The 21,073-nt window shown below is 51.0% G+C and overlaps 1 protein-coding gene across 3 annotated transcripts in view; it reads left to right on the top strand.

Annotated features, from left to right (window-relative positions):
• PHF20 (PHD finger protein 20) overlaps positions 1 to 21,073 on the top strand; it is a 1,067,420-nt gene that overhangs the window by 749,770 nt on the left and 296,577 nt on the right. The window lies entirely within an intron of this gene.

A 21,073-nucleotide genomic window follows, 5' to 3' on the forward strand; every position in this document is an offset into this window, starting at 1 on the left:
TACTGGTAAGTGCTTTGAACATCCCACAAATGGCATACTGGTGTAACCCTGTATGTCCCTGGTATATGGAATTAAGGTATGTATGGCATTGGTACACCAGTGGTCTTCCATGGGCTACAGCATGTATTATGCCACCCATGGAAACTGTGCTGCAAGTCTACCATTGCAGCCTGCGTGAAATGTACATGCACATTTCACTTGCGATATAAACCTTTCCTTATATCCTGTTCCTTGCACTCAAAACTTATAATAACCCCTAAGGTAGGCTTTAAAGCCCACAGACCGGGTGAATGGTTCCAAGCTAGTGCTGCTGCCAACCCCAGAAACTGTTCTGCCCTCCTGCTGACGAGCTCAATTTGAGCTGGCGAAGGCAGAACAATGGATTTCCTGTAGAGGAGAGTTTTAGCCACCTCTCCTTTAGAACTAGGTGTCTTAGGCTAGGGAGGAGCGTTTTCCTGAGCGTCTTCAAACTGCTTTGAAGGGCTCATTTGGTGCCCTCCTTTCATAAGCCAGTTTCCATCAGTACAGGAGCCCTTGGCTCCCACTCTGGTGCGAAACCACATAAAGGACAGTGGAGTGACCACCCCCTTGTACAGCTCTTTCCCTAGGAGGGGCTCAGAGCTCCACCAGGTGGCTTTTTGATCCTGCCATCTTGAAAATTGGCCCCTATGAGCAGCTGACTGGTTAGGTTCTCAGAGTAGCGTCCCTGACACCTCTGATAGGCAGGTTACTGCTTAATTTGTCCTTCCCCTTTTTGGGTTACTTAAGGGCTCCCCTGAGAGTTGGTCCTAAGATTGGTCCTGGATGCAGTCAAGGTTTGTTAAGACCTTTCTGAAGACACTTCTTCTGTTGGACACTGGACTCTGCTACTGGATCGAACCATGAACCAAGACAAGACGCTCATGGTAGGAAGATTCTTACTGCAGCTTAGTCTCCGTGCTCTTCCAAGTTTTCTGCAACTCTGTGACCTTATTCCATGCAGCCGGCCCGATAAATCCCGCTGTAAGGTCGCAGTAGCTGAATGGGGCTTGAATTGGAGGGATTGGACTGAAAACGAGTGAGGTGCTTATAGATGACCATCATAATAGCTGCTTACAGGGAAATTGTTGTTGAATTTCGATCCTGATACATTTAACCTCTTGAGTGCTCATGACTAGGTCAGCTCGTCGTGAGCCACGGCGCTCCGGTGCTCAGCTGAGCTCGTCATGACCGCGCCCGTTAGATGGAACACTCGCATGCTGGGCTAATTCCCCTGCTGTGCTGAGCGTTCCATTGGAACGGGCGTGAGCACCGGAGCGCCGTCGCTCATGACGAGCTGACCTCGTCATGAGCACCAGGGCACCAGGGCACCGTGCGCGCCCCCAGCACAGCGGGGGAAACAGCCCCGCACGGAAGGGGTTAAGACCTGTTGGCTGGGAATCTTATAGGCACGGTCTGCCTAACGAAAAACGGTGCTTATGACATTTTGGAAACCATTAATTTAGAAGAAAGATCCGAGTCTTTTACTTGATAGGGAAAAGTCACACAGAAAGAAAATTGAACTGTTACCCTGATGACGTCCTACGGTGGATGAAACACGTTAGCTGAATTTATTTGGAATTTCTGTTAAACTGCTGTGAACTTGGTGATTTATATTGATGAACTTTTATGAATCATTGTGGAAACACTATCCTAAAGTGATGTTTAATAAATTACGATTGTGGACTCAAGGAAATCTGTCTTTTGATTGAATCAGTTGGGAACTAACTTGCATATGCAAATGCGGATTACTGAACACGATGCTCCCTTCATTTGGGTATACAAATTAGAGTTCCCAATGGCAAGGGTGTCTGTTGGTCATGCACTAGAGGGGTGTCATCTGGAGGGGCGTTGACGTGCATGGCAGCTACAGTGTACCCTGTTTTGAAACAAACTTTGACACTTGTGTTAGGTGAGACAAATAAACTGATATTTCAGTTCATACTATTTCAGGTGCACTCTATCTGCCACCTATGTCTAGTTAGTAGCACACTGATGTTCATCTTTCTCCCTGTCACTATCTGATGTGGGGTCAAATGGTGGTCTGACCCTGGGGTGTTTCACGAGTGGAAATCAAGGTCTAAGAAAGTGTTCTGTTCTGCGCACATTAAATTAACATTGTCACCCAAAATGACCACATATCATCTGGGTATGATGCTGTTAAGTTCCTCAATATTGGGAGCAGTGGTGTTGATTTTGCTTCTCGTCTTGTCTCAGCAGGGTGAGGATGAATGCACCCTATAATAAGAGAGCCTTGGCCTTGCTCTCCTGCTATTGACCAAGGATATCATCGGGATAATATAATCCTCATTCTCTTTGTAAAGCACATTTTTCATGTGCCATCAGCTTGTTTTTCACGTAGATCGACACTCCGCGAGAGGCATGGCCCCCTGCCTGTGAGGCCAGTTGCTGGAGCTTCATAAGTTGTAAAGTTGTGTCAAGGGGATGAGCAGATTGCCCTAGTTTCTTGAAGTGCAATGATGTCATGTCTCCTCAGCTCTTTGATGGCAGCATTCTTTATTTCTTGGTTTCAGTAAGCCTCATATCTTCCACGAGGTAAGGGTGGTCTTTAATATCAGGGTTGTGTTATTTGGGCTCCATGTGCTAGGATCAGAACTTAAGGGCATTCGTTAGCCATGCCCTGCCCATCAGTTTCGTTTGTCATGTTGTGCAATGACGGCCGTCCCCTCTTTTATTTGTCATTATCATCATCTCCCCTTCTTGGCTTCCTGCGTCGATTTCCTATTTTAGTGCCCCTTAGTACGGAGTCAGTAGTATTCCTTTGCCTATTTTGGACCTCCATGCCCTGGCCTATTACTTTGTTGGTGATTACTTCTGTCTCCATAAGAAAGGTGGGATATTTAGGGACTGTGGGTTTAACACTTTTATTTCCAATTTTTCAAACTGCTGCTTGTTCCTCCTCAGGACGTTTACTGGCAAGGGGCTAGTAAAGATGATTTCAGGGCATTCATTTATCTCTCCAATCTCTTGTGGGAGGTAGGCCAGACCATAAATATTGGGGGGGATCATTTTTTCCAGGCCTAGCATGTTGGCACAGGGCTTCAACAATGTTCTCTCTATTGAGGACATCCCACTTTCCTCGTGAAGAATATTCTGGGTAGAGTGCAATTTTATGGTATAGGTCAATTAGCCCCATAGCTTCGCACCTTTTCCATGTCATTTTCTGGGCAGGCAATCTTCCTGGTGTTGCCCTCTCTCATATTCCATTCTAGTTGTTTTGTCTCTTATGATTCTGAGCTTGTACTTTTGGGTGTCTACATTGTTGCATAGATAGCAAGGAGTTCGAGGCATGTGGGCTGCTAAATTCATATCTATAGCATAGATCGCCGCCTAGTGTTGGGTCCGGATGATTGCACATTGTTGTCCTGGAAGAGTCTTCGAAGTATCACGAGAAAGGTGGCTCCTCCCCTGGACTACAGTGCGCATGGGCATCGACTCCATCCCCAGATTGTTTTTTTCCGCCATTGGGTTCGGATGTGATTTCGACGTCTCCTGTTCGGAATCGATAAAAAACACTCTTTTCAAGGCCAAAAGGCCTTCGCTTATCCCGTCGGTATTGTTCGTGTTCGGTCTCGTGAACACTCCAACTCGTCGAGTCGGATAGCTGAGGAGTCGGGTGACTCTTCGGTCATCGAGGCCCTGTGGACGCAGCAAGACTTAGACGACATGGAACGAAGTCCATTCAAGAAGTGCCCCGTGTGTGGCTCGAAGTACCCACACATCGACGTACACCCTGTGTGTAATAAATGCCTGTCGCCAGACCATAACGAGACCAACTGTATGGCCTGTTCCAAATTCAGGTCAAAGAAGACTCTCAAGCTTCGGCGCGTGGCGCGCCTCGCAGCACAGCGGTCGGCCCCGGCGCCGGACGACATCTTCGAAGACCCCGAAGCAGAAGTACAAGTACTTCAACTACAAGTTTCACCTTCATCGGCGGAGGTCCAGCCCGACTCCGAGGCAGATGTCGCGACTCTAGACCTGGAAGAAAACGTCGAAGAGGTAGGGGACTACGAAGAAGTATATGGGGCCGTGGAAGATAGCTCGGAGGATGAGCTATGCCCCGTTCGTACTCTGACAATGGCCCAGGTCACGGGATCGCCACGCGGCCTTACCCACGACCTTCCACCTCGATCCACGGCCCCGCCTTCCGGCCCGCCTACGGACACCTCAGTGGAGCCGCCATTACAGAAATCGAAACCGAAACTCACACAATCGGTATAGACGAAGATGGCCGACACCTCAGGGGAGCCGCCATTACAGAAATCGAAACCGAACCTCACAACATCGGTATCGACGAAAACAAAGATGGCCGACACGCCATCGACGCCTGCTCCGCCATCGACGCCGTCGTCTTCGGACGCCTCAAAACCTTCTAAAGCTAGCGACCCAGCAAAGGTGTCGAAAGTGCCCAAGGAACCAAGCTCGAAGGGTGTGCTCGAGCGGGTGTCGAGCAAGGTGGCCGGGTCGAAGTCACAGTCGGCGACGGGCACCAAGCAACAGTCTGGAGACCCGAAGCAACAAACAAAGGCAGTCGATCCGAAGCAGTCGACGTCCGCGTCTGCGGCTGGGGTCGGTGACAGTAGCGCAGTGGTCGAAAAAACGTCTGCGCCTACGGCGGCCACACAGCCATCAACGACGCTCGTCTCTTCCCATGGAGGTGGACAGAGGTCATCACTCGGGTCGACGAAACCATCCGCTTCGTTTACCAAGCAGGTCTCGGATTCCCTCAAGCGGATACGGGAACGGGACAAGGCGTCGGCGTCGGAGCCGAGCACACCTTCAGCACCCCAACCGCTGGCCCCACCGAAGACGACTTCGATGCCGATACTCTACACTCTACCGCCTAAGGTGGCGCCGAAGGCCTTTGCACCACGCTTGGTGACCAAGGACTCCACAGTTTCCGGCGTAAGTCTCTGTCCTCGACAACCTCTACTGGAGGAGCAGTCAGCGCGTTTTATCGACGCCGACACAGGGAAACTCACGCTGTACAAGAGGAAAAATACTTCACAGCCTCTAGAGTCGTTTGTAATTCCTCTCAAACGGAAAAGACCAGCACCAGATACTCCAGTGCTAGTTGAACAACTTCCTCCACAGACTAGGAGAGGGGCAACACCTTCACCCACTTGCTCAGAAGGAGATGAAGGTGAACAAGATGAGGAGTATAACTTTCCTGCAAACACAGACACTGATGATCAGCAGGACTCCTGGATGGCCACTGGTGATCACGGAGACCAGCAGGTTCTCCAGGACACTCAGGTTTATGGTGTAAAAACCTCTCCCACAGAACACTCCGCGGCATTTAATGCTTTAATTGAGAGGGCAGCTACAAATCATAAAGTAGAGATGCATGCTGACCCTGTGGAGGATGACTTTTTATTTGACACTTTCTCTGCAGCGGAAAAAACTGTGAAAACTCTTCCTATGCTAAAGGGGGTCCTTAAACATGCCACGGACATTTTCAAGGAACCCACCAGGGCTCGGGTGGTGAACCCCAGGATAGAGAAAAAATACAGGCCCGCACCTGGCGACCCAAGCTACATCCGGGGCCAGTTGCCCTTAGACTCTTTGGTGGTCTCAAATGCCCGCAAGAGGGCAAACTCTCAAACAACGGGTGAAGCTCCTCCCCCGGATAAAGAGTCCAAAGTGCTGGAGGCATCGGGGAAAAGGGTGTCGGCTCAGGCAGCAAACATCTGGCGCATATCAAACACACAGGCTCTGCTGGCCAGATACGATAGGGCGCACTACGACACCCTGGAACAACTGCTGCAACACCTTCCAGACCAGTTTAAGGAGGGAGCTGAGATGCTTATACAGGAGGGCAAGCTCATCTCCAACGCTGCGATAAAATGTGCGCTCGACGTTGCGGACACAGCAGCGAGGGCGATAAACACTAGTGTTATGCTGAGGTGTCAAGCATGGCTCCGCATCTCAGGGTTCAAGCCAGAGATTCAGACAGCTATCCTTAACCAGCCTGTTAATCCAGACCGGTTATTTGGCCCAGAGGTGGACACCACCCTCAAGAAGATCAAGAAAGATACGGAGACGGCCAAATCCATGGGTGCTCTCCAGTCTCAGCAATTCCGTGGGAACACTTTTTGTCGCTCAGGCAATCGAGGTGTTACCAGAGGACACTTGGCACAGCAAACGCCCTACAACAAGGGTGGGGCGCAATCCTCGTACCCCAAACAAGGTAGAGGCGGGTACCGGGGAAACAGTGCCAAAGGCAGAGGGAGAGGCAACAACAGCTCCCGTTCCTCTGCCTCCAACAAACAGTGACTTCCTGTCACTGCCCCCCGACCATCCAACACCTGTCGGGGGGAGACTACAACGGTTCCTCCCTGTCTGGCAGTCCATCACCACAGACAGGTGGGTACGGCAACTTATCCAGTTCGGCTATTGTTTGGAGTTAACATCCACTCCCCCCAACATTCCCCCAAGACAACGTCCTATGTCAGCCGAGCACTTGCACTTATTGCAGCAGGAAGTTCTTGTAATGCTGCAAAAAGGCGCTATAGAGCTCGTGCCGGTGGAGGAGGAAGGCACAGGGGTGTATTCCCTGTACTTCTTAATCCCGAAGAAGGACGGCTCACTCAGACAGATTCTGGACCTCAGGCCTCTGAACCAGTACATTCTTTCAGAACACATCCACATGTTAACACTGCAACAGGTTCTTCCATTACTAAACCAGGGAGACTTCCTCGCAACCTTGGACCTCAAGGATGCTTATTTCCACATACCACTCCATCCTTCCCACAGAAAGTATCTCAGGTTCACCATACAAAACAGGCATTACCAGTTCAAGGTTCTCCCCTTCGGAGTGACCACTGCCCCCAGAGTGTTCACCAAATGTCTGGCAACAGTAGCAGCGCACCTCAGGAGACAAAACATACATGTCTACCCTTACCTAGACGACTGGCTCGTTCAAGCCAAGTCGGAGCGACAGTGCGCCACAGACATGTCTCACACCATTCACCTTCTTCATGGTCTGGGGTTTTCCCTGAACTATCCCAAGTCGCACCTCCTGCCAGCCCATGTGCGCAGTATTTGGGTGCGACAATAAATACTCTGACTGCCACGGCTCAGCCGAACCAAGCACGGATCGACAACATCCAGTCGCTAATCCAACGGTTCAGACCCCAACACTCCCTCCCAGCGAGAGTGTTCATGCAGTTGATAGGCATGATGGCCTCCTGCATCTTCATAGTCCCGCACGCCAGGTTGCATATGTGTCCGCTCCAGGAATGCCTGGCACGTCAGTGGACTCAGGCTCATGGCCAGTTGAAAGACCTAGTGTTGGTGACTGGTCGGGCATACAGCTCTCTGCATTGGTGGACTCCGCACAACCTTTGCAAGGGCCGACCGTTCCAAGAGCCTGTGCCACAGATTACCCTGACGACGGACGCATCTCTCCAGGGATGGGGAGCTCATGTGCTCCACTACACGGTGCAGGGACTATGGACACCGCAACAGAAGAAGATGCACATCAACTACCTAGAACTGATGGCAATCTTCATGGCACTCAAGTCCTTCAAAGTACATCTGTGCAACAAGGTCGTGTTGATCCGGACGGACAACATGACGGCCATGTACTACATACAAAAGCAGGGAGGTACACACTCTCCACAGCTGTCTCATCTGGCTCAGGGCATGTGGAAGTGGGCCATTCAGAGGAACATCTTCCTCATGGCGGAACACCTCCCGGGCAAGGACAATCAGATGGCGGATCTGCTCAGCAGATACAGCCACCAAATGCACGAGTGGGAGATACATCCATCAGTACTCCGCCCGTACTTCCAGCAGTGGGGTCATCCAGAGATAGACCTCTTTGCCACAAGGGAAAACGCAAAATGCCAAAGCTTTGCCACCAGGTTTCCTCACCCACAGTCGCAGGGCAATGCGATATGGATGAACTGGTCAGGCAGATTTGCGTACGCTTTTCCCCCAGCACCTCTCATTCCGCTGGTGGCAAAAAAGCTAAAGCAACACTCGATGACGCTCATCCTGGTTGCTCCAACGTGGGCACGCCAACCTTGGTACACCACGTTTCTAGAACTCTCCGTGGTACCGCATCAAAGGCTGCGCCTCACACCCAAGCTATTGACGCAGAACCATGGCGACATTCAGCATCCAGATCCGCAACAGCTCAATCTGGCGATCTGGCTCCTGAGGTCTTAGAGTTTGGCTACCTTAATTTGCCTCCTGAATGCATGGACATCATCCGGGAGGCAAGAAAGCCCACTACCAGAGCTTGCTATGCAGCAAAGTGGAAGCGGTTTGTCATTTACTGTACAGATCACAATATCAACCCGCTAGATGCATCCATTCCTAACATCATCTGCTACTTGTTACATCTTTACAAATGCAATCTAGCATACGCTTCCATTCGGATACACTTATCCGCCATAGCAGCGTATCTTCAAAACAGGCAGCATCTCTCTGTTTTTAGGGTGCCTGCCATTAAAGCCTTCCTGGAAGGGCTGAAACGGGTCATCCCTCCCAGGACCCCACCAGCTCCTGCGTGGAATCTCAAAGTGGTCCTCACCAGGTTGATGGGTCCACCCTTTGAGCCTCTACATTCATGTGAGATTCAATTCCTCACATGGAAAGTCGCTTTTCTCATTGCCATCACGTCTTTACGACGCGTTAGTGAGCTACAAGCGCTCACGATTCAAGAGCCATTTATACAAATTCATTCCAACAGGGTGGTGCTCCACACTAACCCCAAGTTTCTTCCTAAGGTGGTGTCGCAGTTCCATGTCAATCAAACCATTGAACTGCCCGCATTCTTTCCAAACCCAGAAACTGTAGCAGAAAGAATGCTCCATACACTAGACGTCAAAAGGGCATTAATGTACTATATTGACAGAACACAACCTTTTAGAAAGACACAGCAACTCTTTGTTGCCTTCTCTGCACAGCACAAAGGCAACCCCATTTCCAAAGCAGGAATAGCCAGGTGGATCATTAAGTGTATTCAGATTTGCTATCAGAAAGCTAAGTGCACCTTAACGGTCCCCCCCAGAGCCCATTCCACCCGCAAGTTGGGGGCCTCCATGGCATTCCTAGGTAACATCCCTTTGGAAGACATCTGTAGAGCAGCCACATGGTCTACACCACATACGTTTACCAAACATTACTGTGTAGATGTGCATTCCAAACAGCAGGCAGCTGTAGGACAGGCTGTTCTCAAAACACTTTTTCAGACTTCTGCAGCCGGCACGGGCGGCCGCCGTTAATGGAGGGACTGCTATGTATTCTATGCTATAGATATGAATTTAGCAGCCCACATGCCTCGAACTGAATATGCTACTTATCAGTATGCATCTGTTCTTGGCATGTAGGGCTGCTAACATTCATATCGCCCACCCTCCTCCCCGGCGCCTGTAGCGGCTGCAGACCTTCTTGCATTCAATCATTAGCATGGACATCACTTACACGATCATACTCCATCTTTGCCGCAATGGCTAAAAACAATCTGGGGATGGAGTCGATGCCCATGCGCACTGTAGTCCAGGGGAGGAGCCACCTATCTCGTGATACTTCGAAGACTCTTCCAGGACAACAATGTGCAATCATCCGGACCCAACACTAGGCGGCGATCTATGCTATAGATATGAATGTTAGCAGCCCTACATGCCAAGAAAAGATGCATACTGGTAAGTAGCATATTCAATTATCTGCATCTCCTGTCAAGTTGCCGTGTTCTTCTGATTTTCTTCCTTGTGCCATATGTTGGCTGTAGGTTTCAACTGCTCCTTCTGAACTTGTGGGCTTTAATATTGTTTGCGTCCATACTGAGGACCTATCTGGGCTATTGATCTATTGTCATTCAGTTGGGTTGCAAATGCTGTGGGGAGCTGGGGATCCATTTGTGAGGACAGCTCTAGTTCTACTGCAGTTTCCTGAGTTGATACATCTTTTAGGGTGCTTTCCACATCATCACTTGATGTTTCCTTTTGACTTTGATATCTGAAAGAGACACGTTAGTGATAGATTTCTTACCTTGGAATATTCCCAGGCGTCAGACTGGATCCGGAAAGTTTTGCTAGCAGTACCCCTGTGCGTCAGTTGCTGGCGTCATACGCGCCGAGATGACGTCACGGAGACTACTTGGGTGCAACCCATGCGTGCTGACGTCGGCTCTTTTTCCACACCAGTAAGCGCAGATCCGGATAGAGCATGTACCTTAGTCACTTTTTGACTACTCTTTTGAGACTTTTGTCTCACCTTTTTTCTCCTGGTGCACATAGGGATGTCAGGCTTTAAGTCCTGTGGGGCCTGCTGTCGCAATATGTCAGAGGCGGACCCCCATGATGTTTGCCTCTACGGCACTCGCCCCGACGCCGCTCTGGGTCCAGGTATCGTTCCCGGGACCGCTCGCGGGGCCGCTGTCGTCGTCCCTCGGGCTCCAAGTCTTCGCCCTCGTATTCTGGTAATCGACGACATAAAAAAGTCAAAGAAGCGTGTTCGGTCTCCGAAGTCTCCCCGTCGATCCTCAGATGCGGACGAGGTGGACAGGGGTTCTGGAGTCGTGTGGCCTACCCGCCTTACCTGGGTCTGTCTGCGACTCCCGAACAGGTGCAAGACTTTCTTGCCACCATGGACCACCTTTTTAGGCCTTGGACTCCCGCCGGCGCGCCTTCGGTCCCCGCCGTCCCTTGTCCAGATCTTGTTGGCCCGTCAGCGCTGCCGGCGGATCCAGCTTCGGCGCCACAGGATCCTATGCCGTTGGCTCTGGCCCCGGTGCCAGTAGGTCCGGCTGGCGGCTCTGGCCCCAGCGCCGCCGCCGCAGTGGGTGCTGTTACATTCCACCCCTGCCCCGGTTCAAGGACCATTTCATTCCTGCCTGGGATCTGCATTGGGACACGGCGCCGGCCCGTCCTCGGCCGGTGCCATTCACGGCGACGTTTCAGATGCCATTTGTCCCTCCTCCAGCTCAGCCGCAGCGGCCGGCTCCTCCGGCAACGGAGGTGGAGGATGACTGGGAGGGGTCCGAGGTCCCTCTTGCCCATCAGTGTGAGCAGGATTGGGTGGACAATCTGGAGGACGCAGGCGACCTCGATGTCTCTTCAGACTCAGGGTTTGCCTCTCCCCCGCCTACAATGGAGGAGGGTGCTTCCTACATGATGGTGCTCTGTCAGGCTGCTGAGGTCCTCAACCTCGATCTTCCTACAGTGACCCTCAAAAATAACCTCCTCACGAGATGCTCCAGACGTTGTCTACTTAGCTGGAGCCGCTGCTTCCCTTTAATGACGCTCTCACCGAAGTCCTGTTGGACACTTGGTTGTGACCGGCCACAGGGGCCCCTGTGGATAAGAATGTTGCCAGGCGTCACCGCCTGGTGACCCCACCTTTCTGACCACTCATCCTATGCCTGAGAGTCTGGTCATCCAAGCCTCGACGTGGCAGAGTGATTTTCCCACGGCTCCGCCGGATAAGGACTCTAAGAAGCTGGTTCAGTTCGGTAAGCGGTTGTTCTCTTCGGCCAGCTCGGGGCTGCGGTCGGTGAACACCGCCTGCTTATTTGGCCGCTATTCCCACGCGGTGTGGGATACCGTTGCTTAGATATTGCCCAAGTGTCCTGAGGAGGTCCAGGCTGTACTTTCCCTGGCAGTTGCTGAGGCTAAGGATGCGGCTAAGTTCGCCATTCGGTGTGGTATGGACACCACTGACTCGTTGGGCAGGGCAATTTCTACGACCGTGGCGCTGCGTCGCCAAGCCTGGTTGCTTTCTACTGGGTTCTGGCCCGATGTCCAGAGCTCGCTCATGGACATGCCTTTTGATGGCACTTGCCTGTTTGGTGATGAGGCCGACAGTGCACTGAAGCGTTTTAAGACTCGCGGGCCACGGCCAAGTCCTTGGGTCTTTCTGCAAAGAACCCGGCCACTCCTGGTTTTGTTTCTTTCGTGGCCACAGCAGAGGCGCCCAAGCACGTTCCGTCAGCAAGCCTGTGCAGAACCAGCCTCCGCGCCGACGCTGCTTCCGCAGGGACAGGTCTGGGAATCAGCGTGGAGGTCAGTCCACCTCCGCCCCCGCCGCTTCTACCTCCAAACGTTCCTAATCCGTGCTTTGTGGAGCACCCCATGCCGGTGGGTGGCAGGATCCGCCACAACCTCCCCCACTGGCGCGATATCACATCGGACAAGTGGGTGTTGCAGATCATCCACAAGGGTCCATCCCTCCAGCCATGCCACCTCAGTTCCACCGCATGTCAGGGGAACACTTGGCACTTCTCAGGCAGGAAGTCACAACCCTCTTATCCAAGGGGGCCATCAAGTGCGTTCCTGGGCCAGAAGTAGGGGGTTGTTGTTGTTCCCTCTACTTTCTGGTCCCCAAGAAGGTCAAAGGGGTCTACGTCCTATCTTGGACCTGTGGGAACGTCCATCGCTTCCTCCTGAAGGAAAAGTTCAAGATGCTGACTCTGGCTCAGGTCTTGGCTGTCCTTGACCCTGGAGACTGGATGGTGGCGTTGGCCTTGCAGGATGCATTTTTTCACATCCCCGTCCTGCCAGCCCACCGGCGTTACCTGTGGTTCACGGTAGGCCAGGAGCATTTTCAGTTTGCCGTGCTCCACTTCGGCCTTACCAGCGCCCCTTGGGTGTCCATGAAAGTGATGGCGGTGGTCGCAGCTCATCTGTGCAGGTCAGGGGTGTCAGTCTTCCCCCTACCTCGACGACTGATTGTTGAAGGCGGGCTCGCCCCAGGTAGTGGTCTCCCACCTTCAGACTACGGCCGACCTCCTGCATTTGCTCGGGTGCTCCATCAACGTGCCGAGGTCGCACCGGAGTCCCTCTCAGAAGCTCCCCTTAATCGGAGCAGTTCTGGATTCGACGCGGTTTCGGGTCTATCCTCCCGAGCAGTGAGTCCGGGATATTCAGGCTATGATTCCGATCTTCCAGCCTCTAGCCCGGGTTTCAGTCAGGATGACCCTCCGGCTCCTGGGCCTGATGGCCTCCTGCATCCTGCTTGTGCAACATGCCAGATGGCATATGCAGGCTCTGCAGTTGGACCTGAAGTTCAGTGGGCGCAGCATCAGGACAACCTGTCCGACCATGTCCAGATCTCTGAGGGCACTGCACGACAATAAAAGTGGTGGCTCAAAAATCACGATTGGGTCAATGGCAGATCCCTCTCCCTTCCCTAACCGGAGCACACAGTGGTGAAGGATGCATCCCTCCTGGGATGGGGAGGCCACTTGGGAGAGGTAGATATCAGAGGCCTCTGGTCTCCGGCGGAGTCCCGGCTCCATATCCACCTTCTGGAGCTGCAGGCGATCCGACTTGCACTGAAAGCATTCCTTCCCTCTGTCCGGGGAAGTGTAGTGCAGGTATTCACGGACAACACCACCGCCATGTGGTATTGCAACCTGCTTGAGCCATTGGCATATAGCCACAGATGGTGCTTTCCCTTTAATGATTGACCAAATCATTGAGACCGCCACAGGAAAGTTTACCATCAATTTCATCCTAAAATCTAGGGCAGCAGGTGCCCAGTGTTCATTCTGTATTTGTTGTAACACCTTTGGCAACCCTGACATAGACTGGGTACCATGCGTGATGGTATACACTGCAACAAAAACTGTGACTCGAGTGTCTCAGTCACCTATGTGATGAACCATCCCATGTGGTGATTACATAGTCCATATTCTGTCTTTTTCTTGTGGTCCTGTGAAGGGAAATACAGCTTTAATTTGACTAGTTTTTTGGGCTATACAAAAATAAATTACCTCACAATTAGCAGGGTTTTACCCATAGTTGAATTAATAATTACAGAACTTATTGTAGGTACTGCAGGCAAATGTGGTTGCCCTGCCAAAGCCGCCCTTGCTGGGACAGCCATCAAGGTGTGCAAAAGATACTGAGTTAAGAGTCTGTATAGTTTAACTCAATTATTATATAATTGCTGTAGCTCATTAACATTGAGGTTTTGTAGATCAGGGTATGGTGTGTTACCAGCAAGCGCTGGCCCCTTCATTACTAAAGGGGGCCAGTGTATACATGACTAAGTACGTGTATTGGGGCACTTCGAAACCAATTTTGTTGTTCCCAATGAGAAAGTGGAATTTCTAAGAGCCGATAGGCTCTGTAATTTTGTGGTGGTGCAACATACCTGTGTATTCATAACATGTCCCTGTATTAGCATCCACAGCTTGAAAATTTACCCAAGAATAAAATACTTCCAAACGATAATCATTGTGGGCTTCAACCACGAAGATCCTGTCGCTCCCTATATTGCCAAGGCCATGTAAAGTTAAATGTGCATGGACTGCAGGTCTGTAATTGTCAGCTATTGGTATGGACTGTGGCGCCACCATTATTAAAACAGTATTGGAAAAAGTGTGCAAACACTAATTTGGGTAATCCTTTTAAAGGTTCAAGATTGAACATTCAACAGAGAAAATGGAAGATCCCTCTCCCTTCCCCAACCGGAGCACACAGTGGTGACGGGTGCGTCTCTCCTGGGATGGGGGGGTCACATGAGAGAGGCGGAGATCAGAGGCCTCTGGTCTCTGGCGGGGTCCCGGCTCCATATCAACCTTCTGGAGCTGCGGGCGATCCGACTTGCACTGAAGGCAATCCTTCCCTCTGAAGTGTAGTGCAGGTGTTCACGAACAAAACCACCGCCATGTGGTACTGCAACAAACAGGGCGGGTGGGGTTGTGGACCCTTTGTCAGGAGGCTCTACGCCTCTGGACATGGCTGGAACACCAGGGCATCACCCTGGTGGTTCAACACCTGGCAGGTTCCCTGAACGCCAGGGCGGACAAACTCAGCAGTCGGTGGATGATGGATAACGAGTGGCATCTGGACTCGGACGTGGTGCAAGGTCTCTTTCAGCAGTGGGGAGAGCCTTGGTTAGATTTATTCGCCACCGAAGAGAACGCGCAATGGCATCAGTTCTGCATGTTGGAATTTCCAATGCGGCACTCGCTTGGAGATGCTTTTCGTTGCGAGTGGAGCTGCGGTCTATTGTACGCCTTTCCGCCTATACCACTTCTGCGCGGAGTGCTGAAGAAGATCACGCGCTACCGGGCCCAAGTCATCCTTGTGGCTCCGGCTTTGGCTCGAAGGTACTGGTATCCCGAGCTACTCAGTATGTCAGTCGATCCCCGAACATGTCCAGTCTCCACCTACATGCGTGAAGATTGAGCGGCGACAGTTGAGGCCTTTTGACTTGCCTCCTGCAGTGTGATTCTGGCACACAGGCGTCCCTCCACAAAAAAGGTATACGCCTGCAGGTGGTACAAATTTGTGGCATGGTGCACAGCAAAGGCTGGGGATCCACTTTCTGCCCCTCTTTCAGAGGTTCTCCTTTTCCTTATTTCTCTAGCCCAGCAGGGCTCTGCTCTGGGCACTATCAAAGGCTATCTCTCTGCCATTTCAGCCTTCTTAAGGCGTCCTGATCAGCCTTCTCTTTTCAAGTCCCCTGTTGTAAATAGGTTCTTGAAAGGCATCACACACATGTTCCCTCCTTTTCCTTTCGTGATGCCTCAGTGGGACTTGAACTTAGTACTTATCTGATGTGCGCTCCCTTTGAGCCACTTCATAATTGTCCTCTTCGTCTTCTGACTCTTTAAACTGGTTGCCATCACCTCTGCCAGAAGAGTGAGTGAGCTCCAGGCTCTGTCTTCTAAGCCTTCTTTCCCCTCTGTCCATCCGGACAAAGTTGTTCTGAGGACTCGTCCTTCTTTCCTGCCCAAGGTGGTTATGGCCTTTCACATCGGGCAGTTCATCACCTTGCCTACCTTCTTTCCGCCTCCGCATCCCTCGAAAGAGGAAGAGAGGCTCCACCGTCTGGACCCAAAACGACGACCAGTTCAACCTCTTTGTTGGTTACGTAGGCGCTTAGAAGGGACAGGCGGTGCACAAGCGGACCATCTCTAATTGGGTAGTTTTGTGCATCAAGGTCTGTTATTCCTTGGCGAAAAAGGAGCCTCATGTGGGGCTGTGCGCCCATTCCACTCGGGCCACGGCGGTTACTACTGCCCTGGGTCGGGGAGTCCCCTTGCAGGACATCTGTCAGGCAGCTACGTGGGCCGCACTGCACACGCTTGCTAAGCACTACTGCCTGGACAGCAAAGTCCAAAGGGATGGCTTTTTCTGCCGTTCCGTTCTTCAGGACTTCCTGGTGTGATCTTGGTTCGCAGACCCACCACCGGGATTGGTATTGCTGGGGTATCTATTCTAAGGTAGGGAATCTAACTAACGTGTTTCTTTCAGATAAACGGTACCTTCGGTAACGATATAACTGTAAGAAACATTAGTTAGTTAGATTCCTTACCACCCCACCCATTCTCCCCGTTCTGCGAACCGATATCTAGGGTTAAGGTATCTCCCTTTGAGGGCCCTAGTTTTATTGCACCAGTGTCGGTTTCTTGCATGGCTCTGCGTTCCTGGCACGGAAAGCTATGTACAGAACTGACATCAGCGTGCGAGGGCGGTGTCTAAGTACTCCCAACGTCATCCCGGCGATCATGACCGCGACGAGTGACGCGGAGCGGCAGACGACGCCTACCGACACGCAGGGGTACTGCTGACGAAAACTTTCCGATTCCAGTCTGACGCCTGGGGATATTCTAAGGTAAGGAATCTAGCTAACAAATGTTTCTTACAGATATATCATTACCGTAGGTAAGTAACTTGTTCGTCAGCTGAATTTCATCTAAAATGGAGTTAACTCGTGTAAGATTTTTTTATTGGTTCGGATACATCTCCCCTTTATATTTGCCTCGTCATTATAGACTGACCTTTTCGTTTTTTTGCTAATAATTGTTTGATAGTGATCTCTATAAGCGCACAGTGATTCACAGCAGTTCCTGTGTGTGCAACAAACACGGATCTGCAGGGTATTTTACTTTTATTTTTTTTAATTTCAAATTTGTTTTATTGAGTTTAAGAGCAAAAAAAACAGGCAATGCAAGGCAGTAAGTATGCAGTAGGCTTATGTAGCGAGCGAGACAGACAGGCACGTCTTCTCTATGAATCCTCACAGAAGCATATAAATCCCGCCTACCTAGAAATGCGTTGCCGACCTTTTTTTTTTTTTTTTTTTTTTTTTTTTTTTACATTTTATTGATAAAAGAAAATCAGGGCATAGTAAAATCACATGGCATCTACATTTAACACTGTGTATCATAACAAATGCTGGCGACATTGCACACATTGCTAACACATGACACATTCCAGTCGTCACTGCTGGCATATTGCGTAACTCCACCAACCCGTCCTCCCCCTACTCGTACACACCTTCCATGTCTTTCATGGGCGGGTCACACAGATAGCCCCTGAACTTGTTCCATGCGCCCCACACCTTCTCCCATTTGCGTGGGCATCCACGGTGTGTGTATACCACCCGTTCTGCCATCATAGCCTCATCCATATCGTTGCACCAGTCTCTAAGCGCTGGTAACTCCTCGGATCTCCATTTCCTGGCATCATTCCGTTTGACAGACATTATCCCCAGCGTAACCCAATCTTGAGCTGAATGGGAAACATCATTTGGTTCCCACAAATTCAGGAGACAACACCTCAGTTCCGGTACAAGTGACACCCCCACAACCTGTGACATGGTTCGCATCACCTAGACCCAATAGGTTGCGATTTGGGGACATTGCCATATGTGTGAAAAAAGGTCCCCTCCCCCCGCAATCCCTTAGGCAAAACTGATGTGGAGCCCTCCCTATTGTATAGAGTGTCACCCTAGTAGAATAGGCACGGTGAAGTATCTTTAATTGCACTAAACGAAGCCTTGATGGTATGGCTACTTCTCGCGGGGAAGACAGTGCTGTCTGCCAATCTGCATCGTCGATATTCCCCAGGTCAGTGGACCGCTTGCCTCTAAGTGTCAGCATCGGGTCCGGCAAGTTATTGATTAGCTTACGATAAGTGGAGGAGGTAACCTTTTTGGGCATATGTTCAGTCAGAAGCCTGTCCTCCAAGGGGTGGCCTCCGGTATGTCCGTACCAGGTGAGAGAACTGAGCGTAATGCATGTCTAATTTGCAGGTAACAAAACATTTCAGTGGGTGCTAGTTCATATTGAATCTTAATCTGCTCGAACTAGACCATTTCACCTCTCTTCCGTAGATCCCCCACTGTGGAAATACCTATCCGGTCCCACGCCCGGAATCCCTTGCTGTTTCTAAGCCTTCCAAGCTGCAGTGCAGACCAGATCAGTGTCATCTGGGTGATAGCGCCCTTGCATTTTAGTCGTACCTGCGCCGCATACCATATATGGACCGTGTGCGCCGTGGGGCCAATGAGGGAGGATGATCTACTTTTATCGTACAACACAGACATAATATCTGCTTCACCCAACCCCTGTCAGTCCGCCTGAAACGCTGGCTCCGTCTCGGGCGTATGTATCCACTGTTTGATTATTTTTAAGTGGGCCGCCCAGTAGTAGCACTGTATATCCAGGTAAGCTATTCCGCCATCGTACCAACCCCTTACCAACTTTCCCTGTGCTATGCGCGCTGGCTTGTGTCCCCAGAGCTAACAGGAAACAGTCGCCGCTATCATCTTGAAGTATTTTAATGGCACAACAAATGGAGTGTTCTCCAAAACATATAAAAACCGTGGGAGTGTCATCATTTTAAAAAGGGCTGCCTTGCCCAGCAAGGTCAGCGGCAGACTATTGCAGTGCGCCGTGTCGCATTTAAACCGTTCCAGGGGGGGGCAGCAGATTTTTTGCGGAGAAATTCCTCCAACCTGGGGGTTACATGAATGCCCAAATATTTGAAGGAGTCGTCCATGATTTTTAGTGGGCAATCCGCTTGGAGCGATGGGGAAGGGCCGTGCAAAATGAACAAGACCGATTTAGACCAGTTGATGGTATAGCCCGACACACGGCCGAAATTTCACAAATGTTTAAAAGCACTAAAATGGAGCTCCTAGGGGAGGTGAGGTATAGCAACACATCATCTGCATGGAAAGAGATGCGGTCTTCCCAGGTCATTGTCCATTTAAGTCCCCGAATCATGGGGTCCCATCGGATCCATGCTGCCAAGGGCTCCAGCGCCAGGGCAAACAAAAATGGGGACAGTGGACAGCCCTGGCTTGTGCCACGTGAGAGTGGGAAGTCCCTGGAGATATGTTTGTTAGCCACCACGTGCGCCAGAGGGTGTAAGTATAACAACTACACCCATGCGCAGAATTTCGGTACGAAGCCTAGATGCTGGAGGACCGCAAATAGGTAAGGCCATTCCACCATGTCGAATGCCATTCGCGCATCGAGAAAGAGGATAACTGCAGGTTCCTGAATGTACGGTATGTGTGCCATTACCGCCTGCAGCCTTCTGAGGTTAAGTGCCGTATTTCTATTGGGCATAAATCCAGACTGGTCCGGGTTAATCAGGGTCATGAGCTGCAGGGTTATGGGTGTCGCAATAAGCTTGGCAAGGATCTTAGCCTCAGCATTAAGTAAGGATATTGGCCGATATGATGAGCATTCTTCGGGGGGTTTACCAGGCTTCAGGACCGTTACTATGGAGGTCACGCTTTGATCCCGTGGCAGCTCCCCTGCCTTCAAACTGTCAGAGAACATTTTTGAAAAATACGGGGCAGTTAGATCATATGTCCTTTTATATAGCTCGACAGGTATACCGTTGGGCCCCACCGCCTTTCCCGACTGCAGGGAATAGATGGCAGTCTGCAGCTTATCAACCGTGGGGCCAGCCTCCAGTAAGAGGTCTGTTTCCGCCGATAAGGTAGGCATTTTAATATCCTTGATGTAGGTCAGAGCCTCCTCTTTCGTTATGTGTGAGTGTGAGGTATACACTTTCTCAAAATACCCGGCCAGAGTATCTACTATATCCTGCGGAGCGGTCACCACAGTACCTATTGTCCTCTGTGCTCTCTCCTTCCTGTCCAGCCATGCTAGAAGTTTACCTGCTTTATCCCCCACTTCATATATCTTGTGGCGGGTAGCTTGCAGCCTTGTTCGAACCGCTTCACCTTGGTGTTCCCTACGTTTGCACTGTTTAAGGCGTAGGGCCTGTGATGTCGCTGGGGAGGGATTTGCAGCGTGTTGATCAATAGCCTCGGCCACTCCGGACTCCAGTAGCCTGTCCTCTCACTACCGTCTTGTATGCTTCCCACAGAATACTGGGAGATTGCACCGATGACACATTCTCTTGGAAGTAATGTCTTGTGACTGCTGCTATGTCTTTCCGTATCTTGGGGACATGCAAGTATCCTATGTAGATTGGGTATATGCGCTTTCGCACCTTAGTGTGTGTTGTGTAGGTCAGGGAGATAGGCGAATGATCAGAAATGCCTCGGGGACGAATCTCAACATCCGCCACATTGGGAAGGCTTACAGGGGAAACCAGGAAGTATTCTATGCGAGAGAGGCTTTGATGTACTCCAGATTGGAAGGTGTAGTGCCGCGAGGACGGGTGTCTATACCTCCATGTGTCTGTAAGGCCCAGGGCATCTATAAATCCCTCCATGCGGGAAGTGCTTGTTACGTCTTTTCTGGGGGGATGGCTGCAAATCGGCCCTGGTCATCTGTCTGGGTTTGATGTATGATCAATGGGAATTGTTTACGCACCAAAATGCTCACACTCCTAGAAACAGACGAGAACTCTGAGTGCACTACCATTTTAAATCCCCAGCGATCCATGGCCCTACACGCTGAACCCACCAAGTGCGTCTCCTGTAACAAGGCCACTGCTGGCGCACATCGCCTCAAATACTGCAACGCCAAGCCCCTTTTTATCTTATCACCCAGTCCATGCACATTCCAGGTGACCAACGACCATGGAGTCACCGGGGACTTCGGGGGGGTCACACAAATCAACCTTAGAATGTGACGACATTGTTCCTGAGACCATAAATAGTGTAGTACTTCAGACCAGCATTAATGCAGTATGCCCAACAAACTGTAACAAGTATACATTCCATTGTGGAAAAAAACATCAAACCCCCAACCAACTCTCATCAACTGCCCTCCCTCCTCCCAACCCTTTCCCTGCCTCCCAGCTCGACGGATTCATAACTATCCGCCACCCCAACAAAGCAAAGTGCTTATTAC

The sequence above is a fragment of the Lissotriton helveticus genome, chromosome 7 (assembly GCF_964261635.1).
Source record: "Lissotriton helveticus chromosome 7, aLisHel1.1, whole genome shotgun sequence".
NCBI lineage: Eukaryota > Metazoa > Chordata > Amphibia > Caudata > Salamandridae > Lissotriton > Lissotriton helveticus.